Source organism: Episyrphus balteatus, chromosome 1 (genome assembly GCF_945859705.1).
Source record: "Episyrphus balteatus chromosome 1, idEpiBalt1.1, whole genome shotgun sequence".
NCBI lineage: Eukaryota > Metazoa > Arthropoda > Insecta > Diptera > Syrphidae > Episyrphus > Episyrphus balteatus.
The window spans coordinates 145,814,172-145,842,070 of record NC_079134.1 but is presented as its reverse complement, the minus strand read 5'-3'; the positions used below and the strand labels follow the sequence as shown (position 1 = coordinate 145,842,070).

Here is a 27,899-nt window from a genome sequence, read left to right as displayed (position 1 = left end):
GGGCATTCGTTATTTTTGAATCAAGTTCCTAAGTTTAAAAACTGTTTCTAAATAATAATAAAAAAAACCCCTAATTTTTTCAGATGAAATTTTATTTTATTTTTCATGCTACTCATATTCTTGTTTTAATAACACATGCTTGGTTTAATAAACCCAAAAAAGACATGCATGTTCTAGAAAAATGGTTCATACCTTTTTTAAAGGGATGTTTAATATAAAAAAGAACATCTTCAAAAATTTTTCAATTAACCCTCTACTGCATACGAAGCCAAATATGGTTTTGTCTGTTTGTACACACTTTTCTCTTTTCTGTTACAAAAAAATGGTAAAGATTAAATACAATCCTCTTCTTTGTGTTTCTGAAAACCCATAGAAATAGTTTTTTTCGTGTGTCCGACCCAAAATAAAGGTGTATTTTATGATCACAGGTGAGTCGATCAGTCGTGTACATTGAAATCGAAAGTGTAGAATATATTCATACATTAAGTGTTAATTACTGCGTTTGTTTGGAAAGTGGAATTAAAAATTTATTTCTGATCGATTGTCTAATTGTGTATGCTATGAACCAATTTTTATTGTAAAAAAATTATTGGCCTGTTCTTGGGAGGGTAAAAAGCACGGATTGTACGTTGTAAATCTACACAATCTGTTTAATTTTTTTGTTGGAAAATTTTGTTTCTTTACATTGTTATTTTGCTTGGAAGCTATGTTTTACTTCAGAAATGGAGCCCCTTCGCTTTTAGAGACATTTTTCTCATGTTAACCCCATTTCCAGCGGCGTAACCACAAAAATTTTAGGGGGAGGGGGGCTCACCTATAATATTTTTCAATCATTTTATACTTTTTAGCTTTTGTTAGATCTGGGAGTGGGTGAAAATGTTTGAGCAAGACTTACTTCGACAGTGGAAAGAATTTGAACAAGAAAAAATATATTGTCTTAAAATGAGCCAAATTTGAATTAATTCTTAACCTTTTGTAATGCAATGTATTTATTTTACTTTATTTTGTTTTTAAATGATAAATATTTATATTTTGATATTTTTAATTGTATTCTTTTCATAATCCGAATAAATTAAATTAGTAAAATTTCTTACCCCTTAATGCATACGAAGCCAAATTTGGCTTATAAACAAATTTTTTAAACAAATTAATTTAAACAAATTTTTTTAATGAAAACCGTTTTGAAACAACCCAATGAACCCATGTAAAGCATTTTTAAATTTTTTCGTCCGCTAATATTAATTCATGCAGTAGAGGATTAAGGCTATATCTAAAAAAATGGCCTTATAAGTCAACATATACCTATTTCAAATGAGAAAAAACTTTAACCCTCTTGGGGTGCCATCTAGCGTCAATATAAAAATCTGAAAAACTAGAGGATTTTTTTTTTATTATTTAGAAATAGTTTTTCCACTTAGGAAAAATCTGCTTATGTTTTTGTATGCTCCCAAAGCTCCATTTACAGTTTATATATACAGAATGGAATGAGATAAGGGCATTTTTTGGGATGATTTTTAAGTATATTCTTAGAAAAAAAAATTGTTCTACAGTTACTCTCTATCTGCAATATTGATACCCTTTAGCAATGATTTAAGAAAACGCTTACTCTTGTATACCTTTACTCATGTTAATGTTAATTTTTCCGTAAATACTTACATATAATAGAAACTTCATTAATGTCTTCATTAAAAAAAAAAATGGTATTCTTTGTAACTGCATTTAAAAATTATTAGTATCTCTTTATTGTCAGATATTAATTTCTAATGGGTATTTATTTTTTCTTACCCATGATAATTTTTGACTTTGGAGCCGATTTTCTTCGATAAATGAACATAGTGTTTTATAAATTTATTCTTATGAAAAAAAAAAAAAATAGGTAATGAACAAAAAAGTCATTTACAAGTTTTGCCAGAAAACTCATAGATTTTATGATATTTAAGAAAACCTTCACCAGGTAAAATCTATAAAAAGAATGTAATTTTTGCTTGAGTCAAAAATGGGTAAGAATTAAAAAAATATTTGTGTAGTTTAAGTTTATTCCTGTTCAAGACCTAGTTACAACAATTATTTAAAGTGTGCTCCTTGATTTAGTGTGCTTGATAGATCCCATTTTTTTTTTTTTTTGATTTAATTGCGAATAAAGAATAAAAAAGCATAAAATTAGTTTTTCAAAGGAAAAAGCAACATATTAAATGGAATAGAGTTAAAAATGAATACTTTTAGAAAAATAGTTTCAAAATCATTACAGCCATTTTTTTCAGTTTACAAAAAAAAAAAAAAAAATTAAAAGTTGGTACCTATGCCATTTTGTAGCAATTATTAACCAACATCTAAAACCAAATTTTAAAAATAATTCATTTATTCAATTCAAAAATGAGACACTTTTCGAAAAATTGATTTAAACAAAAAATTATTTTTTCCAATATTTTATTTTTGATTTAGGTATATCAAGGGGCACTGTAGTGCCCAGTCAAGTTCTCTAGCAACTTTGGTACTACACCCTTATTTACAGTAAACAACTTAGGCCATTTTCGACCCCTTTCTAACTTCTATACCAAATATGCCAGAAATTTAAAACTCGCTCCATTTGTTGAACTATTCAAAAACAAACTCCTTATTAAATTTCAGCTGCTTAAGATGAGTAGTTTCTGAGATATAGAGCCTCAAAAATCACAAAAATCGTAACTGACTGACTGACTCACTCACTCACTGACAGATCATCAAAATTATGCAGAACTTCCCGTTATCGTAAAAACTTGTAATTTAGCACAGTTAAGGGTCTTGAGATTTTCAATTCATTTTCACTGAATGTTCATCAAATATTTTAGAGCACTTCAGATTGTTATAGAATCTTGAAACTTGGTAGAGCTAAAAGTTTATACAAAGGAAAAAATTTAAAATTTGAGAATTTTAGCGAGGGGCGTGGTAACCGCCCATTTTTACTGATTTTTTTTTTATCAAACATTATAGAGTTCTTGTGATAGAATCTTATATAGTTGCATAAGCAAAATAAATATTTTAAAAACAGACATTCTCTAATCAGAGGGTGTATTCCAAAACCTTATAAAAATAAAGAAAAATGGAAGCCTACCTATAGGTAAAATAGATTTTAAATTTTACATCAATACCTTGCAAAAATTAGTGAAATCACAACAAAAACATATATGTTAAAAAAAAGCCAAGTTCTCGTATGTTAAAATTATGCACGCACAAAAAGTACTGAGATGTAAAAGTCTACCAAGTTCTAAAGTTTGGTTATAAATTTGTATCAATTAAATTTTAATTGTTTACTTGGCAATTTTTCAAATAATCTTGAAAATCTATAATCAAAAAAAAAATTGTCAAGCAAACAATCTAAATTAAATTGATACAAATTTGTAATCAAACTTTAGAACTTGGTACACTTTTACATCTTTGTACTTTTTGTGCAAGCATAATTTTGACATACGAGAACTTGGCTCTTTTTTTTAACATTTATGTTTTTGTTGTGATTAAAACAACATGAATTCTTTTATATAAAAAATTTCATTGGAATTCAAGTAGTTTTTTAGGAGAAATTTAAATTAAAAAAAAAAAAACAGTTCTAGGAATAAAAATTTTCGAAAACAAGAAAATTAAACTTTTCCAAAATTGTTATCATTATATTTGTTTAAAAAAGAATATTTAAAAAAAATTAGAACGTTATTTTGGAAAAGTCAGATTTATGTGTTTAAATTATTTTTTTTTTTTTTAATTAAATCATTTTGGGGATATAAGTTCAAAAAACAAAATTATAAAAACTTGTTCATGACCTTCATTTGTTTCAAGAAATTAGCCTTTTTCTACCTAATAAAATTGTATGTCAATATTGAATTTTTAAAATTTTTTTAAACAAGGACTTTTTTTTGTTCATTTTCTATAAGAGAATGCAAATCAAGATAAATTATTGACTGATACTTAAAATTGTATCTTCAAAATTGTAAAATTTCTTTTTTTCCCATATTTTTTCTTTGTTCTACTGGATGATGGACTTTATTCAAATTTATTAACTTCCTTGAAATTCGATATAATTATTTTCTGTTTACTTTGTGCCGCCACCGTTAAGTTGTAGGTATACGTGCAGTTAAAAAAATACATACATTAACATTTTTATACGTGGGTACAAATCACATACGTCAATATACCTATACTCATAAATTCCCTCCCATGGAAGTGTTCGTTCACATATCTTTCTTTCTTGTTGTTATACAACATTGTCGAATGGGTAATAAACTTGATTTAATGGTCCAAGGTAAAACGTAAAGTAAATTTGCATTAAAACCAACCGAAATGAACATATGTTAAGTACCGAGAGAGTATCTGTATGTATACAATTCAAGTGACACATTAAATTAATTCATAGCATTGCAATTAACTGTTAAATGATTTTCCAATCAACTCGCGTCATTCACATTCAAATTGACTTGTTGTTGTTGTGTTGTTGAAAGATGAATAGTGGATTTCAATTTTGGTTTTATACGTGACTTTTCGAATCCGATTTTGATGGGTTTGTTTTTTTTTTTTAACGTTACTAACAAAAATAGTAAAAAACGATGACGTTTTGTTTTTTGACATGTCATTTCATATGTGAGTCGTAAAACTTTATTTTATGGCTAAAATGTTACTTTTTTTTAAGAAATTTTTAATATTAATTTAGAGATTGTGGTTTAGGATAAGCTTTTAATGATCATAAAGCTGTTAATTCAAGTACCGTTATGGTTCTAAATCTTTTAATATGTTTTTAACAAATTCGGCAATAAAAAGAACAAAATTCAATTGTATTTTTAATTTAATTTTTTTTATTTTAATTCCATTTTTTATTTTTAAGCCTTTTGATTGCATAAGATTGAAGTTAGAATAAACTCACTGAATGGTTGTTAGTTCATAAATATGAGTACATTTTAAATATTTTGTTTAGAAAAAAACTTTGGGATATAGATTTATAGGAAAAAAAAAAACTACAATTGCTTTAATAAAGTTTCTATAACTTTCGATTTCCTTTCATTTTAAACATAAAGCAAAACCACATGATTAAACCTAGGTATAAACAACCCAATCCATAGCAAACAAACAAAAATGTTATCTATTTTAAGTACAAATAAACTCAAAATCAACATCAACATTTTACCATTGTTACATGTTTTAGATGTAAGGAAAAAAAAAAAAATTATAATGTAAGTGCAGTCGATGTCGAACAACAACAACACACCTACACCCACTCAATGGTTTCTAGAAAAAAAAAAATTCTTCAGTCTTACTCTAAATACATACTCTCGTATGATAGCAGGGTGGTGGTTGATAAATTATTTACAATTCAATGACGCATAGATACAATTTTTATTCACTTTTAGATATACGCTCAATATAAATGTGTGTTACAATGCAAAGTTGATTGTAATATTTATTCCCTCTTCTACCATCGACCACTCACCGTCACCGTCATCGTCATCACAGCCATCTATCTACAAATACAAAATATTGACAACTACTCGCCGCACCAAGTTGTATCTATGAGATAATTTTTAAAGTGTTTTCAGACAAAGAAACTGTATCTTTTTCAGTATGCTAGTACAATTAAATCGAGCTTATATTCATCTACCACAATCACCAACTGAACACTAAACAAAACAAAAACAACAAAATAAAGCAAATAAATATCACCATCAAGAAACTTTACAGATAACTATCTGGCAGAGCACGAGCCCCAAAACTCTTTGAATATGAGATTCTATGGTCGATGGTAGATTGGGTTGTAGGTATAGAATAGTAGAACTTTAATGGCAATAACTCGACTTTGAATATAAGAGGAGATAAATCAAATTTAATTCAAGATACCCAGAAGTTAAATGGATTTTTTATTTTAAGACCAGCCTTTGCTACTATAACGAGCAACCGACTTGACTGTCCGATCCACATCGGTAGCTGCTAAAAAATAATATAAAAAAAAGACATGCAAAGATACGCTAATAAAACTTAACCAAAATGCAAATTGTAGTTTGGCACAATATAAGGTAGTACACTGAATGAAAAATTATTATAAATCATAAAAAAAAAAAAAACAGATATGAGTTGTAGAGTTAGAAAAATTATGATTCTAAAATTTTTAACTGATATTCTGTTGACAAGAAAAACAGATTTGTTTTGCATAAATAACAATTCAAATAGAAAACTAAGACCAGTTTACTTCAAGAGCTATTAGCATTTTGGTTACCCGCATGCTTCTAACAAAGCTTCCTCATTGTAAACAAAATAAAAAATTAATTATCTCACATGAAATATTTAAAGAAACATAAAAAAATATAAATTTTTATTATAAACTATTCAAATAAAAATACAATAAAAATTAAACAAAAGAGCTGACGTGCAAACCTTAAATAAAAAAAAAAAGTAAGAATCACAACAAGATTGTTTGCTACTCTACGCTAGGGTTGCTACACTAGTCAGTTGAAATATTTAAGCCTTTTTTCATTATTTTAATTTTGTTTAACTGTAATTTCTAAACGCTGATCAGCATAATAATTAATTTTAAGAGTTATTTTATTGAAAATTAACTGACATTTTTTATAAAATGTACAATATTCTTAAAAATTAAATTTCGGATCTTTATTTAACTCAATCGATTCCAAAAATAACTGAAATGCAAAGATGCATTTTAAGACTTAAAAAAAAAAAAAACAAAAATAGTTGTACATATATTAATTTGTTTAAAAATTTTTGTAAATGAAATTTAAAAAATAAAGTTCTAAAGTTATTTTTGTAGTTATTAACAGGGAAAAAAATCAAAGCTACACAAAGTAAAATGCACAACTGGGTCACATCGTTTTTGCTCTTATGGTAAAAATTGCTTACAATATTAAAATTATTTGAGCAAACATTAAAAAAAGAATATTTTTAATTTAATTTTATAAGAAATAGAAATAAAAGAAATTATATAAAATTTGATTTATAATACAGAAAACTTTATTTGAAATAGTTTTGGCATGTATTTGTAATAACAAAAAATTATTAGAAAAAAATTTAATGTGGAAACCGTTAGAGTCGTTTAAAAAAAAAACGTTTTTGTAAAGAAAATATTGATTAACATAAAAACAAAGTTTCAAAAATTCATTGATCCGTTTTCAAAAAAATTGAATTTTCTTAAATATACCAACAATTTTTTTTTTTTATTTTGAAATCGTTACAACGTTTTTCAAAAACAATTTTCGTTCAAATTGGTTTTGTCGTGTTTAGATTTAATTTTATGTGTATGAAAAGATTAAGAACGAAGTATGTAGTTCTATCTTAAAATGAGATGAAGGATGAGATGAAGGCAATTAGGAATGTCAATAAATTAACTTCATTGTCAAATTAAAAAAGTAAGCTTAAACTACACTTAATTTAACCGCACATGAAAACGAAAAGTACAAATTGTTAAGACCTAAAGAATGCATTTTTTGATATTGCTTGAAACACATTTTTAACTGAAATTAAAACGTAAAACTGAAAACATGTTACGGTTTTCTATTTTAAAACATGGAATTTCTTTAAAACCTTCAAAGTGATTAAATTTGACCAAAAGTCACAACTGTCAATTATTTTGAAATATTTTTCTCAGTGCATTTTGTGACTGTATATGATTATTTTTAGGGTGTGTTGGCGGTATGATTCTTTTGTTGTAAGTTCAATAAAACAGCACACGCGATTTTTTACCGGTATTTTTCCAACCAAAAAAAATAAATAAAAATATTTTACATAAAAATACAGTTTATTTGAAATTCGAACCAAAAAACTGGACAAAGTGTGTTGCGATTTCAAAAAATAAAAATACAAAAGAAAAAAATTATCTGTGGCACAAGCACTAAACCATGTCGGGGGCAGTAAAGTTGTAGCAAAGAAAAAAAAAATATAACAAAAAAGCTGGTCAGTAGAGCTTGAGGTAGTCGAAGGTGTAATAAATTTACGATCTTCGACAACGTACAATCTCATTCTGTCCCTTTCTTACAAATAACTTTATATTGAAAATATTCAACTTATACACAAAGGTGTTACTCGTAGTTAGCTATGTAGTGCGGATTTGATCAAGGGGGATTTATGATGTCTTTTTTGTTACTCCTATGTAACCCAGCGGGAAGGTGGAGATTGTGGGGAAGATCAAACACGTGTTACTTGCGACAGCTGAGGAATGCAATCGAGATTAAGTCGATATACTGCATTATGATTGGAAATTTTTTTTTTTGTTGCTTTAAAGTGCTTTACATTTATTTTAACTTCGAACAAGCCTCTTTGTCTTGCGTGTAGTGTATTTATACGTCGGGACGTAGATAGATACTTAACAAAGGACATGGATGTAGTGTGTACCTGTGAAATGACACATTGAAGGGTAATATATATTTGAGTGATGTATGTATCTTTTGTGAATTTACATATTTTCAGTATCTTATTTGAAATATCGGAAAAAAAAAGAACTGTCAGAGTATAGATCGAAATTTAGTTAAGACCAAAAAAAACTGGTAGAATGAATACCAAACATTGTATGAAATGAAGAATGGCTTAAAAATATAAGGAACAAAATGAAAGAAAGACATGAACAATAAATCCAACGGCTTGTTACCAGAATGATGACTGTTTTGTTTTTTTTTTTTTTTTTCAATTTTGTTATTGGTTTTTCTTTTTTATGTTTTCCGGTTTCGTTTTTTGTTGTTTATGGGATTTTAATCAAATTTCGACATTCTTTTGAAAGTTAAAAAGAATACAAAATTGATGTTATTTATACGTGAGTTGGTTTATTCTTTGTATTAAAATACTTTAAAGAATGACAAATGAATACAAAATATGTGGGTCATTACGTCCAAAATGAGAAAAAGATAAATAAACAAACTTAAATTTGGGTACAAATTCCAACTTATTTTGGTTTAGTTCCATAAGCATGAAGACAAACATTAAACAAAATACGTCGTTTCTAACTAAACGAGCATTGAAAATACGTTTCTGTACAAAAACTTTTTAGGTATTTAAGTTAAAATTTTTAGAATAAAATTGTTCTACGGTAAGGCTCTATCTGTAAAGTTGTTTACGAGACTATGTAATTGTGTAGCGTTTAGTAACATTAAGCTCTAAAATTGTATTTTTGATATTGTTTAAATTATACTAAACATTAATCATCATCATTGTTTGACATAATAAAGATAATAGGTCCCAGATGACTGCCTTGGGGAACATCGGATTTCGTAAGGAATGAGTCTGATTTTTAAAATCTAAACAATACTCGATAATTTAAACAAAAAGGTATGGTTCCATTAATTGCACGATACTCAGTTTGATTGAGATAGTTTTGTGAGAGATCATATTGAATTCCTTGCGTAAGTCAGCAGCAACAACATCGTTTTTTTTTTCCATTCAAATAAATGCATCGTGGATTTGCTTTTGAAAAACTCGTGTTGTTTGTTTAAAAATAATGATTTGAAAGTATACAGTTTCAAACATTTCACTTTCGAGTAGTTTTGGGATGTACTATATTTTGGCTATAGCTAGATCTACAATATCGTGAATTCTTATTTGTTTTACAGACCATTTTTGCAAAAAATGAGTTATAGATACCATCTTATATTTCGACCACGCTCTTTCGATTTCTGCAATCAGAATCATCCTATCTCTTTTAGTTTTCGAGATAAAAAAAATGATTTTGTTACATAGACTAAAATTTTTCAATGATTATCTTTCTTACATAAACTTTTGTATGCACAGAAGGACAAATTTTATACTGGCCTTATTATATTATGCAAAATTTGTGCTTAAATGTCTTATATCCAATGAAGTTAAATTCTTCACACAAAATAACTGTGCGCATCACATCCCTAGCCTTATTAGAGTGTTTAGAGGATAATAAATAGAATAAAGAGAAAGCTAGAAGTCAAGAACTTAAAATTGCAACCAATAAGTGCAAAAGACTTTGAACCTCCAACTAAATTTTGAGGTAAGTACCTCAGCAATAATTATATCCTTAGCCCATAGACTTAATACACTTCTTTGAATGTAATCTTTGCGCTTGTGGCATTTTATTTTTTTTTTTACATTTTTTAAATGATTTGAAGAAAGAAGGATTAAAAAAAATATTAAAAATTGAAAAATTTGAGTGCAAAAGTGCACTTATATTTTTGTTTTTGCTTTGGAGATGCAAATCATTTTTGAGGTATTCCAAACTGATATCGAAAAAGTAACTACACCTAATTGCTTGTGCATCCATCTTTACATAAAGATAATATTCCAAACGTGTAGGCCAATTTGCTAGAAATTTGGTACTAACATTTTTTTTTATTTATAAGATCCATATGGCTTTTATTTTTACTGTCTTTTAAAGCATTCTATATCAAAAATAGCTTTAATGATATCGATCAAATTTGGTGTATAATTTGTGGTGTTGTCTCCATGTTGTATAGTGTATATGAAAAAATATAAATTTAAAAACAAGATAATTATTATTTTATTTTTATTTTTATTTTTAGTTTTAAAAACTTAATATTAAAAAAAAAAAAAAAAAAAAAAAAAAAAAATGTTGTAAATATTAAGTTTTTAAAACTAAAAATAAAATTAAAAATAAAAATAAAATAATAATTATCTTGTTTTTAAATTTATATTTTTTCAAATTTGGTGTATGCAATGCTCTATTTAAACTTTTTTAATTGTTATTCAAAGTGATGTTTTTTTGTATTAACTTTTAAGGTGTGATCCTAATCACCATTTATCATCCTATTTTTAACATAAGTTGACAGCACAAATAACCTGGAAAAAGATAGCCGTATTAGACATGTTATGGTGCCTAAATTATATACTAAATTAGTTTATTCTGATGTTTAAATAGCAGTTTTATTGATTTTTTATTTTATTTTTAATTGAATTACGAATCCCAATATCAATTTTTCTTGACAATAAGCTTACAATATGCAAAAAAAAAGAAATGTATACAACATTTTAAATCAAAATAAAGTTTGCAGCTCAGCTCTTTTGTTTCAAATATTTTTCTTCATTAAAATCCTTAGTTCATAATTATTTTATAAATTCTTCTTAATTTCAATTCATTTGACTTATTGCAATACAATCACGTGAAACATTGATTCAACAATTTCTCATTTCTCACAAAATTCACATGAAAAAGAAAAAGAAACATGTCGATATCGACTATTATTATTCTTCTATGATAATCACCAATCACTTAAAAGACATTAAAACACCTGTCATGTACGAGAATCAACGATGACGGCGACAGAGAGATATACAACGAGATATAAGGATATGACGACAGAAGAAACTACTTGTGTATTTACCATACACACAACAAACATTCTCTTTTTTCTTCTATTTAAATTCCCTAAAGCAAAAGGAGTGTCAATATTTGATCAACTTAATGCAACTTATTTATGTTTGCAACATGAACTACTCGAATGCTTCTTTAATTTCCTTTTAACTTAATACAGCAGAGCATTATTATATGTGACTGTGTGGTGTTTAGTGCAAAAGAAGAAGTCAAGTCATGGTATAGTAGTAATTGCTTTATTCCATTTTTTCTTAAGACTTCCAACTTAAGTTTGTAATTTTGTTGTACTTGTTTCTTTGTTTCTTTCAAACTTAAAGGGTACTTTAGCTATTATTCTGCTGCTTTTTTGTTGTTGTTGTAATTTTTTTTTTTTTGCAGTAAGTTTGCCTCGTGTGTCCACAAATTCCTTTCATTTACACCATATTCGTATGTTAATGGCCACCTATTTGGTTTGCAGCTCACACTCTCTTGCATCTAGTATAAAAGATACACGTAGTATCTTTTGAAGTGTATATACACTAACAGCAGCAGCAACATCGGCAAACTAGCTCATTGGCATGCATGCTAAATCGTCTATAAAGGACATTTCCGTCCCTTCGGGTTCTTCTGCGCATTGTAATGTTTACAATGGGGCACTCTTCTCTCTGTCTTTATGGAAGAGTCAAATAGAGTCTTACTGTCGAATGGGCTTCTTAGCTCTTCGTTCATCGGTCGATCGTCTGTCCGTCGCTTCTTTTTTTCTTCATCTTTTTTCTTCTTGGTGATTGCATGAAGGAGGGCCATCAATAAATATATGCACTGGCACTCTTTGGCTACTGATTTTCACTTCTCTTGGTCATGGCAAAGACACTTTGTTCGGGCCAGCAGAGTGTGTGCTCTAGGTGCCATTTCTTGGTGTCAGTACATAGAGATATGGTTTTGCTAACCAAGTTTATATATAAATATATTTTTTGTGTGATTTTATTTTGTATACTTCTTTGAAAGCCTCTAAGGGGTTATCGATCTGCAGTAAGTTAAGCTATAATATACTAGAGTGGTGGGAGGGGGTAGTTGTGGCGGTATCGGCTTGGTTCGTTGTTTCGTTTGGCAAATAACCACAAAAGAAATTCTAGAGCTGCCAGTGTGGCGTATCTCACATTTGCATTTTATGGTTTGTGCAAATATTTGTATATACGAAGACTTGGTGTGTTGATGTTTTTTTTTTACTTAATTTTGTTTTAGCTTCTGGCTTTCAGGTGTTAAATTCCACAGTGGCTTAGTGGAACTCTTTTTTATTTTTTGTCAATATCAATATAATTTTTTTTCTGCAGCAAATTAACTGCATTTGACAAACAAATTGTGAATACCAATAAATGAAGAGTTTTTAGTAAGTTTAGATGAGGTTTTTTTTTGAGATAGAGTCTGTGTGAAGTCTAGTTTACTATATTCATTTTTCATATTAGAGTACAAGTGTGAAATGTAACTTATTTTGATATAATTTACATTTTGGTATGATTTCTTCAAAATCTACTTTCAAAATGTACATTCTTTTCTCATAAAGCAAAAAGTATTTATTAACTTTGTTTAATTTTTTTTTTTTTTTTTTTTTCGTTTTAGATTGCGCTTCTTCCAGGTGTTGGCTGTTGTTGAACTAATTTAATAAAAGGTAAGGAATTTTAAAACATTATTAAATTACATGATTTAAACAACAAACTTGTAAGAATAATTGTCAAAAATTTACAAAAAAAAACTGGTTAAATTGCCTTTTTCGCCCTATTTTCCCTAAAAAAAAAAATAATTAACATAAAATTTGACTTTTTTTTAATTAAAAGTCATAAACTACATAAGTGATACATTTATTACGTTGATGATTATGATCCACTGTAAAATACTATTACCACTGTTGTGGGTCTCAAATCGGTTCTCAGAATCTAGACCCTCCATTACAAGATCTAATTTTAAGCGAAAAGATAAAAAAGGAACAAGAAAAATCTACTGTCATCATAATTCACCCATAAAAGCTTTAAAAGATAATTTGAAAAGATTTGATGGGACATCTTCTTGTGATTATATTGGACCACCCAATGATAGTATAACCCGTTTTTTTGGGTAAAATTATATAACATAACAAAACAGATCTAAACTCATCACTTTTGTTACAATTTTCAAGTTAATTAAACATCATTAGGGTTTGACATTGATACATAGTGTCATGGAGTGAACATAAAATTCCAATGAAATAACCCCGGATGGTCTTTGATCTTTGAAAGATGATGCGGAGATTACTATAGCATCTGCGTGTTGTTATTTAACACCTGCGCTGTGGATTATGGTACGCTTGGGAGATTTTTTAAGAATGAAAAATAAATGAATGTAAACTAATGTGACAACGAAACTTACGATGTTAAAATAAAAACTTTAACACAATACAGAATTGTAAGCTCATAAATTTAAGAAGATTGCTCTAGATTATTTAAAAAATAAAATATTTTTTTCAAAAGGTTCTTTTATTATTTTACTTTTTTGTAAATAATAATAGAAATCTATTATATATATTAAAGTTTGGTTTTGTGCACGTTCGCTAACCGGCCACACCGGCTGACTTATTTTCTTAATTTTTTTTTAAATCAAAGAGGTATAAGAGGAGAAGGTTTAAGGCAAAACAAAAATTTAAGATTTTATAGGGTAAATAGGGGTAACACGGCATTGAAAAAAGAGGCTATTTTCTAAACCTTAAGTCGTAAAGAGTTGACTTTTTTTTAATGATAGACAAATTTATTCAATAGTTAAAAAGGGTATTAAAAAAATTCTAAAAAATTTCAAAACCAAGCATGTGAAGGTTTTTTTGCAGTCATAGACCTTCGACAAAAGACTAATGAGTTACACCATGAGAAAGATATTAAAAATAAAATTTTTTGAAAAACAACCTAATTTTTAGGGACATTTTTGCGTAGTCTTTTATTTTTTTTTAATTTTTAAAAGTCTGCAAAAAATCTCAAACTTATATAGGTTTTAGTTATGCGCATGCCTAAGTATTTTGCATAGGCCACTTCTGCTAAAAGTTTAAAAGTGAATATTTGTAAGCTCATTTTATGAACTTTTCAAGTTTTGATCCTCTTTTTCATTTGAAAATTAACTAATTACAGAGTCGAAAATTAGAAATAAATACAAGAAATGGCGGAACGAAATCCGCCGGGTCAGCTAGTACTTTGAGAAATTCATAATAATAATAATAAATTCTTCGTTTTTTAATAGCTATATCTAAGATGATTTGAAAACAATTTCCATTCATAGAAAAATGGTTGAAATTTGGAAGAAACACACAAATAAGATAATTGTATGAATTTAAATGTGATATCAAGGAAAATCATAAAAACAAAGTTCGTTGCTCAACTCTTTCGTTTTAAAAAAAGTGAACTATTTTCTTAGGTGTTTGCGTTAAATTTTATTAAATTTTTTTAAATTCTATTAAATATCAAAAGCCTAAATAATAAAATTTGTTCAACTTAAATGAAGGCAAGAAATTTAAAGGAAATTATTGCATTATTTCAAACCAAGCACGAATGAAAATGTTTGAGATTTGAAATTTACTAGTCTTTGATTTATTAATGTTAAGAATGTTTGAATTTTTTTGAAAGGGAATCATTTAAAATTAATATGAAAATCTTCTATGAAGACCAATTTTTGGTATATGCATTATTGTTAAACTGAAAGTCTTTGATGGTAAAGTAAACGGTTTTAGCAGTGATAATTGAAGTTTTAAAAAAGTTTAAGTTTCGAATTATAAAATCTTTAGCAGTTAAAATAATAAAAATAAAAATTCTTTGTCTTGCAGTAAGAAAAGTATTACTTTTTAAAGATGCCTTTAGTGAAAAATGAAAAATATGTTCCCATTAAATTAACAAATTCAACAAATTCAAGTCTGAATTGGAAACGATTTGCAAGTAAAATTAATCTTTAAACTTTTTGAACATTTTTTTTTTCATAAGATCCCACCTAAAAACAAAGTGAATATGGTTAATTAATGGTTAAAATACACTTTTGTGTAGTTTATTAGTCTCCATCTGAAAAGGCAGAAGTTTATTAAGAAAGCGGCAAAGTCCCCAGGAATGTTTTTTTCTTTTCTTCAAGATTTTATTTTTAATTGTAGGTAATCCAAGCATTTTTTAATCTTTCACCTTTCAGTTTTGATTTCAATTGATGGGCGTAAAGACAAGGTATGTTTGTATGAAACAAATGATTAATCAAATTTTCAAACATGAATGAAAAGATTTTGTTGAAATATATTTGAGGACCGAAAACTATTTCCTTCATCTTAAAAAAAAAAATACACTTTTGTAACTTATTTTATTCTTAAAATAAATAAAATTTTAAAACAAACCTGTGTAAGGGTTTAAACAACTTAAAATCAACGAAAACCACGTTGATTCAACCTTTTTTTCGGAATGATTTTGCGTTGAAGACGGAAATTCTAAAATCAAAGTAGAACATCGTTAGTTTAAAGTGGTTTACCGTTATAAAACATCTTTAAATCAAAGTTGTTTCAACATTTAAAAAAAAGCATCAATTTATTAAAAAAAAAAAAAAAGAAAAAATGGGCAGCCGCTTTACCACCGTGCTATCTCACTGTTGAAAATAAAAGTGATAAAATGCAACAAAAGCTAAAGTCCGACAAAAATAAAAAAAATTCTTATGTTGTTTCAATTTTATTTTGAAGAAGTTTAATGTTAATTTTTTCAACATAAAATCAACGTTGAACATTTTACATTTTACGTTGCGTTTTTTTTTTATGTACTAATTTAAAATTTCAACTTTTCTTAAAAAAAAAAAAAAAAACACCCTTTCCTTCAAAATAATTTTGTAGGCTCTTCAGATTCTTATTTTGATTTGCATCTAAAATATTTTTACCAACTTTAAAAGACAAAAAAATATATTTATGTTGCTTTTCCCAAGTTATGATCGATACCTCGTTTCCATAATCACTAAAAAAAAAACACCCTTTCAAAAAATACTTTTAATAGGCTTATCGATTTTACACATTTCCAAATATTTTAAACTATTCTCTGCAAGTTAGGAAACACTCTTCTTTAAGAAATATACAACCGATTCCAATGTTACAACTTTTATTGTTCCCATAATCTCCCCGCCCCTTCCTCTCTATCCCCTATTTTATCAGATAATTATCTTCTCACATTGATTGCTTGGTAAAAATTTCCTGCTCTAGAATAACTTGCATGAGGCCAGGGTGCTGCTCAACTTGTAACTTGTTTCCCATATCGTGAAAACTCTTTCAAAAAAAAACTTCTCTTCAATCTTCTCCTCGATGAAGTAGTTAAATGATGATGATGAGGAAGAAAAATCGCAAGTTTTTCACCAACAAACCAATTGGCAAAACAATTGCAAGTGTCTCTATTAATTCGAACTCTCTTGCGTTCTATAGAGCTTGGAAATAAGTTCCCATGGTCGATTGCAAGTCGCCCCTAACGATGACAACGATGTGCGAACGGACAGACGGATGAACAAACAAACGGATATAACCTCTTCATTCCCAAAGGTATCATCTATAAACAATGACCGATGTGGCTCCTCAACGAATTGTCACTCCATCTCCAACAGAAACACACCACCAATATGCTGACTATAAACCTGAACGTTCTGCCTGGAACACTCGCTAAAAACACACATTTCCTTGAAAATGAAAAAAAAAAAAAAATACAAATAGGAGAACCTCTCGCACAGCAAGCATATCTAACGGCATAACCGCCTCTAGTCTGTAATTGAAATTAAGCATCTTTGGCTCTATTGGATTTATATGGAAAGAACGTTTTCACGATTCTTTTATATCCATCCACCAGCCAGAGCAATAGCTCTCCTTATGGCCAAGAAGGCGTCTAATGAATTGACTTTCAGCAATTTCACATCCACTAGCGTTTATGCAAATTGCTCTCTGTACTCCGTATAGTCGCAGTCAACGTCGCCATCGTCGTCGTTCAAAATGGGGAAGAAGAACACCATCAAGCACCCAACAACAACAACCGATCTGGCATTGGCACTGAGACTCTGGCACTGGCTTTGGCTTTGGCAATAAGGATTGGGGATGTTGTATAGTTGATATATAATTTGTAAAATTCCCAGACATCACTTAGAGGAAAACTCTGTAATTGAAGTAAAGTATCTAAATAAAGGTAGCAACCCACCACTCGCTCTGCGTTGGTATAGCGTAGCGCTGCGCCAGCACAATTCTTCAATCTGCACCGCTCTCGAGTTGGAGCCATCATCATGGTCGGCTGGCGAAGAAAATCTTTCTTTTTTTTGTTCGTTGCAGAAGAGTGCGATTGCGACATACCTGGCTCGCGGAACATTACAAAAAAAAAAAAATTACTGCAGTAATCCATGAGAGCAAAAGTACTGTAGCTTTGGAAAAATAATTCTTTGCGTCCTCATCGCGTCCATCGTTAGTTCTATTGTGAGAGAGACTTAAAGTATCTCGTTTATAGTTGAGAACGAATTTGATAGAAAAAAAAGCTGACTGCCCGCGCGCTTGCATCTCTACATTGTTCATCATCAAGAATCGGAACCCAAGTCTCGAGGCAGCACCACGGCTTGTTAGGTTTTGTGCAACGCGACAGTTAGAATGTTTCTGTTGTTTTTTGTGTGATTTTTTGTGTGAGGCAGAGGCTTTCTACTTGGTCTCATCTACAAATTGAACAAATTCACTTCAAATCGTTCCTCGTTCGTCGTCGTGCGAGAGAGAAACAGAGAAATGTTGATTGCATAATACACGACGAGAATACGACAATTTTTTTTTTTTTTTTGGAACAAAAAATAGAAGAAGTGCAATTATTATTATTCTTTAACTGTTATACACACAGTCAGTGAAATTAAATAGATTTTTTTTTATTCTATGAGATTATATTTGTTTTTTTTTTTTTTGAGGGAAAAAAATTGCGTGCAAGTTTTAAAACTTTTATTTTCGTGAAAAATATGCAAACTTCCGGGGAAGTCTTTTTTTTCTCAATTATGTAAATCAAATTAAAATTCAGAAATTCTTGAGAAAAACAGAGATATTAAAATACTATTAGACTTTTTAATCTTTTTTGATGTGTGTATTGTTTATTTGCATTTTAAAGCTACGTGTGAATGGATTTGAATCATTGTTCAGATGCATGCAAGTTACTTGTAGTTTTTTATTTGAAAATAAAACAAATCTTTAGTATTCTCAGGGTTGTTCTTATAAATTATAAGGATTTTTTTGTAATAGTTATTTGAGGCTATTTGGATTTTGAATGCAGTCTTTCATGGTTATGAAATTCTTAGTTATATGCTCAGAAATGCTTTTTAATATTTCATTATATTCAAGGGAACTTCGCCTAGTTGATACAAGTAACGAAATGCCTTTAAATATAGAAAATGGCTTTATATGAAACACATTTAAACAAATTCTTGCTTTTTGATTCTTGACTAGCTAGTACTTCATTGATTTTTTGGTATAGGTTTACATTCTCTGAAAGAATATGAAATTACGTAAACGGTGTAGTAAAATAAATCCATAAAAAGAATGCTTTATCTTTAAAGAATCATTCTAATTGCCAAATTTCAACTAAATTTTTAGTTTCAAAATCACTAACATTTCTTCAACTGTTAAAAAAATTAAGTATTTTAACTAACCGATTGCCCACAGACAAAACAACATAGAAAAAAGAAGACAAATTCTACAAAAATTTATATAAAACCAAACACTTTGGATTTTTTTTTTTTCAATTAATATTCAAATACATTCCTGTTAAAAATGATTAAATAAAAAGAAAACAACCTGCTAAACTGCAATAAATTTTTTCAGACTTTAGAAAAACCAATCGAAGTATGTATCAAGATTAGTTCGAATAATTTACTGCCTTAAACACAAAATTTTGCTTGTTAATTCCGTTTTTGAAAATTGTACTATGAGTTATGTAATTTAAACGAAAGAGTTGAGTAACAAACTTTTATTTTTTTTTTTTTTATTTCGTTACTTTATTTAACATTCTAATGCTTTTCTGATAGTAGAGACCATAAAGAGCTTTTTCATCAATATTATATGTGCTCTTGAAAAATTGTTGATAAGTTAAGAAAAAATTTGTATCCTATTCGTTCTCAACATTTAAAAAAAAATTACATTAAAATGTTGTCCACTATTCAAGACGGAAAGTGTTTCTTAAATGCAGGAATAATAAATAGATTCTTGTTCAAATTTATTTTAAATGAACTAAAAAAATGTAATCAATAGAACATAAAAAGGAAGTTAATTTATTTATGTTTTTCATTCTGGAAAAAAAAACTGAGAACAGAAAATATTATCTACAAAAAGATCACAGTATCCATCGAAACTAATACGATTGCTTTGTCTTTCTTGAAAACGTTTTTAAGTACTTTTTTTCAAACAAACCTCCTCTTGCATTTCATTAAAAGCATCTGCTTATTTAATCATCATAAACATCGATGTCATATTAGCTTAGATTAATTTATATTTCATTCTGAAGAAATTTTACAAATATACCACAGTCTACAGTGTTAAATAACAACACGCAGATGCCCATAATCTTCGTATATTCCATCAAAGATGAAAGACCATGCGTGGTTATTTCATTGGAATTTGTATTCACTACATGACACTATCAGTGGCGTATTGAGGGGGGGGCTCAGGGGGCTCAAGCCCCCCCCAAGCCTTCCAGATCATATTATTTTTTACCCAATTTCATTGTAATATATATGCTTGACTGAAACTTGTTCGTAAATCTTATAGATTTAGAGGCAGCTCAGATGCTCGAGCCCCCTCCAAATTCTGAAACTGCTATTTGTGTTTGTTTGAGTAAGAGCCTTAGCTGTAGCTGGGGGTTGGGTGGTTTTTTTTCGGGTTTAAGTCCAATTCGAAATTCTTCAGATCACTTTTTAGTATAATACGTACGTCGAATAATACACCGTTTAGTTTTGCAAAAGTTCTTATGCAATCTCAATAAACACTTTTTTCAAAAATTATATACTTCTCAAAGCTATTGGAAATAGAAATATTTGATATCTCAAAATCTTAGTGGTCATCATATGTAACTAATGGTTTCTTTCAGCAAATGCCACTTTGGACTTCGAATTCGGATTAAAAAAGCAACATATTATGAAAAAATATATATTTCGAATTAAACATCTAAAATAATTTAATGGAAAATTAGTTTCTAGACTTTCACTTTCTGCATTTTTCACTCATTTAAATTTTCTGATCGAATTCAATTCACATTATTTCGGTTTGTAAATTTGGTGCCTTTTTCAATGAATCTATAATTTTTGGACAAAATATTATCATAACTTATTTGTGTCTCCTTATTTTTTCTTTTGAATTCTTCTTTTTTTCCATTAAAATTGCCGATAAAATGGCATCCAGCAGTAATAATTTAACTTCAGAAACAAAATTAAAAAGGATGATCCTTCAGCTATGACAGTTCGAAGCAATTTCTAAGTTTTTGAAATTGATCCAAATGAAGAATATGATATTTTATTTCACGTGAAATTTAAAAGTGATTTCATGGGCGTTTATATCGAAAATGGTGTTTGTCACACAAGAACTTTGAAAACAGGAGACAGTAGTACGAAGCTGTAGACGTCGAGAGCAGTTAAATGCTACTATAACACTTTCAGTACCGCAGCACAGAGCTTCACTCCCGATCAAAGGTGAATATATTAGAGAGACAAATTTTTCGTACCCCTCTAAAAAATGTTTGAAAAATTTTCTAGCCCCCTCCAAATTTTTTTCTGGATACGCCACTGGACACTATGTATCAAATGTCAAACCCCTAACGAGCCCTTACATCAGGATGTCTAATTTACTTGAAAACTGTTTCAAAAGTGATGAGTTTAGATAAAATTGCGTCTTTAAAAAAGATATGCTCCCATCAAAACTTTTCACATTTTTATGGTTGAATTATAATGACAATTTTTTTTTTGTTCTTCTTTGTTAAAGTTAGATCTTGTAATATATTTGTAGGATGATTCTGGAAATCATTTTAAGGATTACAAGAGTGATGATGCTTATCTGGTGGCGGTGCGGGTCGCTGGGTAAAATATTCAATTAGTTTATCACTTTAATTTAAAAAAATATATATATTTTTTTCATTGATGTTTGTTAAAATTGTCAGTTCTTTTTTCTAAGAATTTGATATTTGGAGTAGTTCAACTGTAAGATAAAAGTTAGTACAGTTAAATCTTCCTTCTTAACAAAAAAAAAAAAACCGGGCTGCTTTAATTTTGCAAAAACTAAAATGCTAATACACATTTTTGTATTGGAAGTTTGTTTTTTTTCTTAAACCTACTTAAGTCTTCCAAATAAATATTCTCCACACTTAAAAGCAACACCCTTATGCTAATTTTCTTACTCCAAAGCTTAAATTTGAGTGGCTAAAATAATATCTATTTTAAGACTTGACCTTTCTTCCCTCTGGCATCATCATCATCATCATGATCAGATCAAAAACTTTAAAGCTTATGACCATTACTAATAATAACTAGGAAATAATTTATCAGCTAAAATAAAATATAAACATTTGTCAAAATCATAATAAACTTTTGACCTCAATCTATAGTCTTTTAGACCTTCAATATCAAAAATATACTCAAAATAAAGGCGTTGTTGGATCACAATTTGTCTACCTCATTAACTTTTTTTTTCTAAAAAAAAAACCTTTTTGTTTGATGGTATCACAGTTAATAAGATCGTGTGTCACACTCCTACATCTTAATAATTTGTAATCTGCGATCACCCTGAAGCATATTGATTTCTTTTATAATTTTAAGTATTTTTGCCAAAACAATTTGTATATTAGATTGCTCCTTTTTGTTATGTTAATTAATAAATATAAATCATATTTTTACTCTATGAGATGCTACAGAAGCACAAATTTATAAATTTGAAAAAAAAAATAAAAACAAATCTTTTTTGAATAAATTGATAGTTAATTTTTACCTAAAACAGATCGGAGTTATTTTTGATAAGTTCATTAACCCACTCACAAGCTTAAGACAAAAGACTAACACCTCCCACAGTGTGATACCAGTTTTTTTGATGACGCTTGTTGGTGATACTGAATCTTGATAGAATCACCATCGCCAGTCCACGCATGGTCATTGTATCTGATTTGACCGGTTCGCACTGACAATTGTCATTATTTATTCAATTTTACTCGTGAGAACCTTTTTGGCGCACAGAAGGCGTTGAGACCTACATTTTTTGTTTGCTATTTAATTTATTCCCGGATACACACACACACTCACATAGATTTTATTCCAGAATTTTAAAATGCCGTTTCAGAGTTTAATTTTTTGTATTTATTTTTATTGATTCGTTCCCCTTTTTGGAGCCAATTATTGCTGCCAATTGCGCACAGTTCAATTCGAATTCACTAAAAAAAAAACTGCAGCAGCAATAAATTTCGCTAATAAAATTCTTAAGTGTCATGTTCCGTGTCAGTCACACCCAGCTGAACGATGGTGGTTATTGCTGGTTTGCTGGCTAGCGCTTGCGGATTCCAGATTCCACTGACCATACCATAATACGCCACCATCTTATTTGCGCGCTTGAATTATTGCCTTTTACCTGCGCCGCGAAGTTTTTATTTTCTGTTGCTCTAGATTTTTTTTCAAACTCAAAACTAAGAGAACTGGTCAGTTCCCTCCTCGCACAGTCTAAAATCACCTGAAATATTATGAATTGCACTAAAGTTGCATGATCAATCTGTCTGGCTGTCTACCGGTCTATGATAGTTGAATTCGTATTGTGCCTACTTTTCGATGAAAAAAAAAACAAAAACTCACTTCGCTAGATTCACTGATTTGAGTTCTTTTTTTTTTTCAAATTTTTAATGAATTAATCCGGACAGTGGAGAAATATAAGAAAAAAAAACTTGCGTTTTTTTTTCAATCTTTTGAGTTCAACCAGGTGGTTTATTTTTTTGTATTTTTTTTATAGTTGTTGGAACGTGCTATAAAACCTGCAGCAATTGTAAATTATTTAACGAGGGACATGCCTAACGGTTGTGGGTTAAATAAGAAAAAAAAAACTTACAGTTGAAGAAAAAAAAAACCTGCTGCTGCTGCTGGTATATTTGGTACATGAGATGCAGTATAGTTCGCAATCTTGTTTATTTAATTTTCTTATGTTTCATTTTTTTTTTTTAAGTCAGATGATATAGTTGAAACATTTAAACGAATGATTAGCAGTTTGTATTGCATTTGCATTTTTTCACGGTTTTACGAAATGAGAGAGTGCAAAACGAAAGAGTTGAGCAGCGAACTTGTTTTTTTTTTTTTTATTTAGTTGCTTTTAATTTTAACCTTGAAATTGGGTTTGTTAATGATGAGATATGAATTTTTTAGTTCAATTTTATTTAATGGTAGATTAAGTGTTTTTATAATTGAACTCATTTTTTGGGGTTGGTTTTGTGATTGATAGGAGTTAAAGCGTGGGCGGATTTTACTCTCCCTCTTGAAAGTTGCCAGAAAAAAATATTAAAAGTGAGTTGGAAACGTAATTTGGGATAGAAGAGTAGTGGACAATGCAATTTAACTTCAAACGAAAGAGCTGGTAAACGAACTTTTTTTGTGTTTTTCCTTTCTGAGATTCAAAGGGACTTTTGATGGGAGAAATAATTAATGCGAACGAGAGAGTTTGATTAAATTTGACATGATTTTGCACAAAATAGAATAGAGTTTTGTAAGTTAAATACAATTCACTAAGATTTTTTTTTCTACTACTTTTTTTCAAATTCCTATCATTTTCTTAAAAATCATAATCATTCACCAAATCTGTTTAAAAAAAAAACTAACCAAAGCAATTCGTTAATAACAATATGAATAATCAAGCATAACTAATTTTATTATTTGTGTTAAAGAAAATGAATAAGACCTCATAACCCGTTACTGTTGGTTTGAAAGTAAATAGATAATAAATAAAAGTAGTTTTTTTTTAAATTAATTGCTTTTTTAAATGTAGCAAGTATCTTTTATTTAATGTTTATTTTTTCTTGTTTTGTTTTTTTTTTGTATTTCTTGCATTTATCATAAGTTTTTTTTTTCTTTTACTTTCAAATTAGTTTAAATTAGTTTTGTATAAATTTTTGAGAACAGCCTTGAAAGTTTTTAATCTCAATCCATACCAATTGGTTGATATTGCAGATTTTTTTTTTCTTCTTAAAGTTGTTTTATACCATGTGCTGTTATTGAAAAGCAATGCAAAATAAGATATACAAACAATAATGAAGCCATGAAGCAAGGTAAAATATTGTTGTGTTTTTTTTTATTTTTTTAAAGATAATTGGCAAATAAGTTGGTTTTTTAATTGATATTCTCTATTTGACTCGTGCTACAGCAAAATTTTCATGGCATTTAGCTTACGTTAAAGAGATTCTAAATTGGTTTTTGTTTATTATGCATATCTGTGGTAAATTTATGTATCTTCGGTTGATTAGAGAATATTAAAAAGATACGACTTTGGTTAAAAATGAAAACAAATAAGAATCTAGGAATATTTTTTAAAATATTTAAATTAAGAAAAAATGAAAATAAAAAAAAAGCAGTTATAAAAGTATATATTTTCTTCGTTTAGGACCAATTTCACAATAGGCAGATTAACCTGAGTCAGAATTTATTCCTACGAGCAAACTTTTTTTTTTTTATTTTTATATTGCTGATAATTTAACCGACGACGCGACGATTGAATTTAATATTTTTGTTCTATTGTATTGATTTTGATATCAGTATTGAATTTAAAAATATATTCAAATATTTGAATTTGAGTATTGTTAGACTAAAAATCTCAAAACCATAATTAAGACTTCAATTGCAATGTTGATAAAATTATATCTAAATTTTATTTTTAAACTTTACTATCAATGATTAAAACAAAACAATTTTTTCTCTTTATATTTCCAGGTAATTATCTGAAGATTGAAATATAGATAATTATATTTTTTTCAAGTATTCGTAAGTAAAAAAAAAAATATTTTCAGTTTCAGCAATTTTTAGATACAAAATATACTCATTTGAAACAAATTCGAATTTAAAAAAAAAACATTATTCAAAAGAGATCATTTTCTATAACAAATACAAAACTTTGAACTGTTTTTTAACGTCGCATACATTTTAAATTTAATTCACATTAATTTATGTACGAATAACAGTAAATATTTTCAGAATATTTACCCAGAATTGTTCTCCCTGTACAACTATTTGCTTCGAAAAAGTTTAGGTAGTTAACCCTTTCGGACCCAGCGTTACTCTCATGTAACATTTTTTTTAAATTCGTAAAAAATATTAAATTAAACAATTTTTTAGTTTTCCATGGCTTAATTGAAAGATAAGTTACTGGATTATTACAAAAAGTTAGTCAAATATCATACCTTTAATTTTTTTTATCGAAAAGGGGACTGAAATTCAAATTTTTTTGTTTTTTTTTACAAAAAAAAATTTTTTTTATACATGGTCATAATTTTGAAAAAAAGATATAAAAAATGATAATGCAGAAAGTGTTTTGGTTTTTTTGCTTAGAAGAAGTAGCATACATTATAGTTTCATAAAAAGTTATTTTCTTAGTTCTACGACTTTTTTTGGTGGTCTTAGGCAGTGCATATTACTTACATCTAAGATGAGAATAACACATAAGTTTTGCTATTTATTATTTTGGAACATAAGTTTTTGCTATTCATATTTCTTAGTTGTGATATTTTTGACCCGATAATACCGAAAAAATATTTTTTAATATTGATTTTCATAGCTTGGGTTCGAAAGGGTTAAAAGTTTTGGGTGATTTCCTAGAGGAGAATTTAAAATTTTTTTAGAAGCAATTAAAAAAATGAAAAAACTTGTTTTTTTTTCAAAAAAGGCTCAATCTCACATTAGATCCTACTTTTGCAAAAAAAAAAAAATATTTTGGAGCCGTTTTCTTAATTTTTGATTTTTCTTTTATGAAAGAACCATTTTAAACGAAAATTTTTGTACGAAAGCATTTTAGCAAATTAAAAAATTATCAAAAAATTTCTCAATTTTTTTAAACGGATTAATAAAATTTCTTGAATAAATCTAATGGCATTCATTGTTTAGAGATTGAAAATATTTTGAAAAGTGTGTAATTCTAAAAAAAAAACTTTTATTACTTTTTTATATTTTTTGATGATGTAATGTATTGGTGTTGAATTTATGGTATGAGCTTCTATTCTAGTGATCTTTCACTTTCCAAATAAGGTTTAAGCATTCCTGCAGTGGCCACGTTTTATGAATTATTGATGTTTTCAAAATGTTAATTTAAAATATTTAATAATTTTATTGAATTCATAAAATATAATAAAAATTATTGTTTTTATTATAATAATCTAAAATTATATTATAAATATCTTAATAATTAACATTAATAAATAACAATAATTAATAAAACTTGATTCCATAACTCGTTCTCGAAAATATTGAGATCAATATTTACTCATGAACTTCAACAATTTGAAGGGATCTGATATTCTTTTGTTTTAATTTTGGAAATCTTTTTTTTTTTTTGTATTTTCCTTCAACAAACCCCAATTACCCACCTAATAGAAATAAACTATTAAACTGTTTCAATTTAACAAAGAAGGTGTAACCGTATTTTTTCATTATTTGATGGATCACACAATTAAATACTTTCAAAATAATGATTGGGCTAAGTTAATTGGCCACAAACCTAAATTCACCTACATTTTTATTACTTGGCTATTAGGCGTTTTGGGTTAGAAAGTCAAGGTTGATAGGCTCAAAAAGGCCTTCAACTATACTTTTAATAGCTGACTAGCCTTTTTTTCCTTCTGGCAAATCATACAGACATTTTTTAATAACATTCTGTGTTTTTTTTATTTATTTTGATTGATATCAATCTAATTAAGTGGATATATTAAAAATCTATGAGTAGAGTTGTTCTGAGTAAAAGTTTGTCAATAACACAAACACGATTTCTTTGAAAGATCTTCTTCTTTAAAATTCTTCCTTAGGCTTTTTTAGCATTCAAAGCAATAAACTAACAACCTCTTTAATAAACATCATTTGAAATAGATACAAAATCTACGCACATTTCAATAAATACTACAACTTAAGAGGTTTCAAAATACACACATTGCGTTTGAGGTGCGTGATATTGCTGCATAGTCTTTATCCTATTAAACCGGATTACTCTTAAAAGTAAGAAAAATAACTTTTTCATGGTAAGAAGACAGACAAAAAAAAAAACAACATTAATTTACCACCCAATTGACTATCACTTACCATTTATCCATGGACAAGATAAGTAGATACACATGTTTGTATCTTTTTGTATCTCTTTTGCGTTGCGAGTACGACGACGCGCAATGTGGCCTAAATTACCATTCAAGGTAATTCAAACTTAAATGAATTTTCCCTTCAAGAACTCCAACTCAATTCGACACTTTACATGCATACGAGTAGTACACACAGACTTCAATTTGTTTTCAATTGTTTTGAATTTTTCCATTTTTTTAATTTCAATCAGTTTGAGTCAATCGACAGCTGACAGATGAACTGACACATTCGCCACACGTTCTGATGTGTTCTGCCC

The 27,899-nt window shown here is 28.3% G+C and overlaps 2 protein-coding genes across 2 annotated transcripts in view; both read left to right on the top strand.

Moving 5' to 3' along the window:
* The window catches only part of LOC129907356 (proteasome inhibitor PI31 subunit), a 313,952-nt gene that overhangs the window by 85,367 nt on the left and 200,686 nt on the right, over positions 1-27,899 (top strand). The window lies entirely within an intron of this gene.
* Positions 1-27,899, top strand: part of LOC129907335 (putative uncharacterized protein DDB_G0277255) — a 206,187-nt gene that overhangs the window by 71,543 nt on the left and 106,745 nt on the right. Inside the window, exon 2 of the mRNA XM_055983482.1 lies at positions 12,905-12,953. The gene's annotated coding sequence lies outside the window, so the exon portion shown is untranslated. The remainder of the gene's footprint in view (positions 1-12,904; positions 12,954-27,899) is intronic.